The following is a 7,076-nucleotide window of genomic DNA, read 5'->3' as shown; positions in this document are numbered from 1 at the left end:
CATTGGCCATATTTTATTAAAAGCATATCTATATGAAGTCTGAACGAATAAGACTCCTCTCCAAGTGATGGCAATAAAAACCGTAGTCGTGGGTTTCGCTCGAACCGAACCCGAATTTAACGGGGAAAACTCGATGTGATTGGGTTCTGGTTCGGGTTTTACCCGGGTTTAAATTTCGGGTTCGGGTCGGGTTTTGTATAACAAAGACCCTAACCCGAACCCGCCCCAAAGTAAGGTAATTAAATTTAAAATTGAAATTTCTATCATTTATCAATTGTTTTTAATTTCTAATTTTACTTTACATACTATTAGATCGTCAAACATAAAAGAAAATAGAAACGTTAGAGAAAAATAATATCATATTTTCCTTAATACTTTATTATTTTCGGGTTTTTTTCGAGTTCGGGTTACTCGAAACTCGACGGGTTCGGGGATGGTATTTTTATTTTCAACCCCATTGAGTTTGGTTTCGGGTCGGTTTTGAATTTCGGGTTCGGGTTTGTATATGATAAAACCCGACCCTGACCCGCCCTGTTGTCATTCCTCCTCTCCATTAATGGAGACAAGTTGTGGAAAAATACATTAAAAAACCAAAAGACAATAACATTTATGACCTTTAATTTGTATTGAAGTTACAATTTTGATCTTAAAAATACATTACAAAATACTATTTGTCTCTCCATTAATGGAGAGGAGCCTTACTCAGTCTAAACATGGTTTGCTATACTTGTTTTGTTTCATTTGGTTTTGGATGTTCCATATGCCAATTGTCTCACCCAATGTTTTAAATTGCGGTTGCGATTACTACGATTGCGGTCATTGCGTTGTGAATTACTTTGTGAGTCAAAAAATATTTTTGAAATCGATGCAGTTTTATGCAGCCTGATGCAGTTGCATTGTGGCCTAAATGCGGCTGGATACGGTTGCATTGCAGTCCAAATGTGCTATGATGTAGTTGTGTTGCAGCTCGATACGGTTGCATCATTGTGATTTGGTGTTACACCACAATTGCAGTGTAATGCGGCTTTAGCAGTAACTATAATTGCAATATTGTGGGCACATCAAGTGACATACTTCATATAACTTTCTTTAACAATTGTAAGCAGAAACTCTTTACTTTCTTGTGTTGCATTATAATAATACATCATATGTATAATTCAATATATCCTTACTTTGATTACGCAGGTTGAGAGTGCAATTAGGAGTAAACGTGTCAGCTCAAGCTATAAGCAAAGTTCACGAGGATAAGGTTGATGCATAAGAAGTAGAGCTTTTTGAGGTTTATGATGTGGTTCTCTACATGAGCATAATTCATATATTGCAAGAATACAATATGAAAAAGAAAATTGAGCATGCATGCAAATGACTGAGATTTGACCCTATGATTATATCAATAGTAGAACCAAAGATATATGCTCAACGTTTCATAAATTTCTTCCATAAAAAGGTTTTCCCAAAGACTCCATGAATAAGTATAATTTTTTTCCTTTCCTTTTCCAGTTTACTACTTTATAATTAATTGTTCTACATGAAAAGTGTTTTGTTTTATTAGCTCAGTTTTAGATTCATTTATTTATTTCTAATCAAACAACAGAATTCTATTCTGTTATAAATTTTGTATCATCCATTAATAACAAAAAAGATCAACAAAGTTTCGCATATGCATGCAATGAAGTTAAGACAATAGAATTAGCAAAAAAAAAGGTTATTAATAAATGAGAGTAATATTTATGCACTATTATACAGTCATTACACTATCCATCATTTATTTAGTTGGATTACTTTTTTAAAGAGTCAATAATGATTGAATATGAATGTTGAATGATGCAATTACAATATATATATATATAAGTCATACAATATCAGTGTATACATTTTTTTCTCTTAGTAAATACTTTATGAGTATAATAAGATTTATGCACAGTTACTACATTATCCATTATTCATTTGTATTACTTTTTTGAAAAGTAAATGATGATTAAAAATGAGTATTAGATGATGGACTGATAATGTATAAAAAATTTTACCTGCCATAAATCTTTTTCTCATACTTTATATATGTTATGAAGGATAGGAAATTATGCTCTACGATGCACTTTAGGAAAATAATAATTGTTCCATCCCGGTTAACCGACCCTCACATTTGAAAGGTCGAACTTCAAGGACCATCAAAAACATCTAAGCCTATTATCATGTTTGATTATCGAGCATCCTACTAGATTTGGGGTAACCGTTCCACCTTGACCAAAAGAGCATTCCACGTTGGTCGGGTTGGTCTCGTTCCCGACTGACTGAAAACCAGACACGTTCAATCAAAGGGCGTAATCAGATGCCTGATCGTTGGCCGGACGCACTGGACCGGTTCTGGGACCACTACTTCGACATCCCGTCTGGCACACTGCCAACAATATACTGCCACACCACATACAAGCAAAGCACCTGCCAATCGCAGTAGGCCACATGTAAATCCCACCTAACCTCTTACCAACACGACAAGGACGTACCTACGATATAGCTATCAGATCTGCTATAAGCTACAAGTCAACTATGCACAAAGTACATTCTTGTCAAATCTGTCTAACACGAGCGAAGTAGCCCCCGATAGACCCGAATGGTCGGCCACGCCAACAGTACCCGCCAAAGACTACTTCATCTATCCTACTACTATAAATAGGGGAACCCTCCAAAAGGAAGAATTGATTGTTAACTCTTATTAGTCTTGCCATCCATCCTTATCTCTCTCTTTCTTCTCATCAATCTCATACTGACTTGATCGTCGAAACACCTTTTTACGTACCTCCAGTAGCGAGTTCACGCTCAATCCAGACACCTCCAAGAAGATTTCTTACCCGATCTTCCAGCTTGACTCATCCACGAAAGAACATTTTGGTTGTCTTTGGTTACTTCTATCATGCCAATCGGGCGATTCAAGGGAATCAGGCGACATGACAATTGACGGTACCTCCACTGGCGGGTCCAAGCTCAATCCAGACACCTCCAAAAAGACTTCTTGCCTGACCTTCCACCCAACCCACTAACTTATCCATAATAAATCAATAATGAAGTGAAACATTAACAACATTCATTTTGCTTAAATTTAATAGTTTATATTCTAATAAAGAAACTATAAAATTGTCAGAATTTAATCTACCAAAAAAATCATTAGAATTCATTGCCTTGATGGATCAAATTATTATAGAACATTGTTTATCAACAAACTAGGTTTGAATAGCTTAAAAAGGTAAAAATAAAAAGGGTTGAATCAGCTTATCAATTCCTACAATATCTCTTTATTATCGAACATGGTTTATTAGCAAAAATCTAATATAACATTGACTCAATGATATTCTATACGTTATATGAGACAATTCTCAAAAAAGAAGAAAGAGACAGGAAAAATACATATACTCCTAAAAGTAACTGCATGAAGATTTAGAATCGGTTTTATTTCAACTTTAGTGCCCCACCCCAACTCAAATTATATACATGAAAAGTTTGAGGACAACCAACAAAGGAAGAATAAGACAAGATCAATGTCTGATTCTTTTTTTCTTAACATCACTTCATCTGTATCTTTTTAATATATCTCTCTTGTTCAGCATTGTCAAGTCAAAAGCTAACGACAATCACTCACTAATCAAAGAAGTGTAATTAGGCGAAGAGATTGAACTGAGAGATAAGTTGATCTAAGAGTTTCACATTTAGATTTGATTTCCATTATATTTATAATTAAATTTCAAGTGTTATATAGCCAAAAAAATTTATTAATCATAATAAAATGACACATGTTAGTTTTAATTTATAAGAAATTGTCATATGTTAGTTCAAGTAACATATGTAATTTTTTTATAATTAGTTTCAATTTACATTGATATTTGTTAGTTTAAATAATATATGCCATTTTTTTATAATTAGAAGGGTTTTTAGACTTTGTGAGAAGATGAACTGAGATGAACTACATCCTCTACTTTGGAAGATGAATATAGTGGTATTAATAATTGCTATCACGTCGACTAATTGGGTGGATAAGTAAAAAACAATGTTTCTTTTCAATCACTTTGACATATAATTTGTTTTTATGAAACTTCATTTCTTATGCCATTTTCCGATTGATTATTTTTTATATATCAAAATGGACAAAACCAGATCTTAAATTATATTTACATATATTAATAATTTTGGTTTGGGATGATTTATAAAATACATATGCCTGTCACAAAGAAGATAGGTTATTTTATGAATTTGTAGTCCTAATATTATAATTTTTTTATAATTTGAATAAGTTAAATTATACTTTGACTTGTTTTATCAGCCCTTTCTACATTTGCTTTGTTATTGTAAATCAATTTTTTGTTGTTGTCAAATTCATGAATGACGGCTATACATTGCTAACATTAGGAAATAGAATAATCGGGATTCTCGAGTAACCGAATGAGCCGCTATACAATACTAATCACAAGGTTCTCTAAATCCTAAAAAAATAATTACATATTTTTAATTATTTGTCATTTAATAGTTTAGAAGAATATATATTTAGTATTTTATTTAGTTCTTTTAATATCATAATAATAAATAATACTCCACATGTTCAAAATAATTGTCTACTAAGAATACAAAGTAATTTTCCACTAAGTCAATAAAATCTGTTTGAAAATGGTTGTTCACTTGTAATTTCAAGATAATATTAAATGCTTACTTTTCAGTGGAGTAAATGATAAGAGGTAATAATAAAATTGAATTTCTTAACATTTGTCTATTCTCTTTTGACAATTATTTTAAAGTTGGTGGAGTAATGTAGTAAATTAAATATATAATGAAAATATATTTTTAATAAAAACAACTATAATATAATAACAAAAAACTATTTTATAAAAAAAAACAATTACATAATAATAAAATATACATTTTAGTTTAAATAATTAAATAATTAAAAATGTGTAATTGCTTTGTGGGATTAAGATGATGGTTTGGACTAGTGCTCTTCAAGTTGAGATGTGATAGTACTCATTAGTACTACTTCCATTTATCCAATGTGAAATTTATTTCAGGAAGAATATTGCTTTTTTATCTTAACCTTTATACAAAAATAAATAAATTATTATAAGGATAGAGAAATGGTTGTGACAAGATATTTCTTTTCCTCTAATCATTCATTGAATAGTAATGATTCTTCACTTTTATTCTTTAAAATTCTTTTACTAATAAAAACTTAAGAATTTGTAAAGAAGGGTCAAGATGAGTTATTTTTTATTGGGTCATCCTTTGAACAATTAAGATGTGCGCTTATAGTTTTAAATCTCTTTTATTTAAAATATAAAAAAAATTGTCATAAAGGTTAACAAAAGGTGATGACAAGTCACTTCTTTCCACATTTCATCTTTGAACTATGTAATGTGATTTTTATGTTCTTTAAATCAATTTAAAATACAAGTAGTCAATCAAACATTTTTCTATTCAAAGAATTACATAATTTTGATTTTCCTATTTTTTATATTCTAAGAACTACCTAGTCTTGATTAGCATATGAGATGTGTAGAAGCGAGACAAACCTCTATTAGTCACAAAAATAAAAAATACATTTTTTCGTCCTATAATTTGAAAATAAAAAATAACAATTTTGTAGTATATTGGAGTACGTACAGTTATAGTAGTGCAAATAGAGTTCTAAATCATTCCTCAATCCTTAACTGACTATTGAACTTTAAAAAGTATGACCTGTAGACTAACAATTGTTAAGATTGGACAAAATGATGATTTTTTGCATTTCGTCCACAAAAACGTAGGATGCTAGTTACAATGGTCAACCTAAGAGTTGAGATGAAAAAATTATCCATAATTTAAAATCCATCCAAACTAAATCCATCCAGATCTATCTAAATTAAATTCATCCGAATCAATCTAGTAGAACTAATGAATTTAAATGGATATAATCCAATGAATAGTGTTGATAATGGATGGATTCAAACTCATCCAAAAAATAAAAATAAAAATAATTTTTCCCAGAAAACAACATACAAATCCAACTTTACTATACAAACCCAACATGCAAAAAACTTTTCAGGCCTTATTACTAGCAAAGTAACAATTACTTCTTAATTAATCAAATTATTCACAATATTATATTAATATTATTTATCAACCATAAACATTCCATCCTTTCCTCTATTACAATGGCCTACACTACTATAAAGAGGATTTTATATCTATCAACTATGCTTATTAGTACCTTAGTAATGTCATATCAATTCCAATGCAATAACTTTAGGTAAAAAAGTTTCAATGTAGTAGTAATATTGCTTATACTTCAATTCATTTTAATAAAAATATTTTCTCTCCTAAAAAATATAATAAGTTAGATATAAATTTATTGTTTGGTGAGTTTAGTTTAGTTTTTTGCATGTCTAGGTAGTAAGTGAATATTTTACAATATCTTTTTATTTATAAAAAATAAGAAGGACTATCGAATCTTTTTTTCAAAAGTTGATAGAACTTTTTTATATGTTAGTTTAATAGATTTTTTTTGCTAACTAAAGTTTATCTTCAACAGTATAGTGAACCTTTTATTCCTCAATCTTGTGATCCATATTTCCTGAAATAAAATCAATGATATTTTTACATGTTTCTCATATATTCTTATCACATATTTATAAATCACTCTCTTTCTAACAAAAGGATCATTATCATTTTTAACAAAACATTCTTTCAAAAAGTTTTCTTTTTCTATGGACGTTTCTTTTTTCAATATCTTCCTTCCTTCTTCTCATGTTCATTGAAATTTTCATTTTCCCCAACATTGATTATTCCTAAATTCTTTATTTTAATTTTGATATACCATTAAGATTGATTGATATATCTTTTGATTCCTTTATCTTGTTAGAGCCCTATCTTCCTCGCTAGGATAAAATCTTTACAAACTTACCTTTTTAAAAGTGCTTTTAAAAAAAGCACATTTTAAAAATGTTTTTTAAATTTATTTTTAAAAATGTTTTATTAAATAATAATTTTTAAAAGATTTTTTCCCTACAACTAATGTTTTATTAAAAATGTTTGAAAGTGTGCATGTCAAGAGGAACACT

Source organism: Lupinus angustifolius, chromosome LG01, assembly GCF_001865875.1.
Source record: "Lupinus angustifolius cultivar Tanjil chromosome LG01, LupAngTanjil_v1.0, whole genome shotgun sequence".
Classification (NCBI taxonomy): Eukaryota; Viridiplantae; Streptophyta; class Magnoliopsida; order Fabales; family Fabaceae; genus Lupinus; species Lupinus angustifolius.
Note: the sequence above shows the minus strand (reverse complement) of the source record.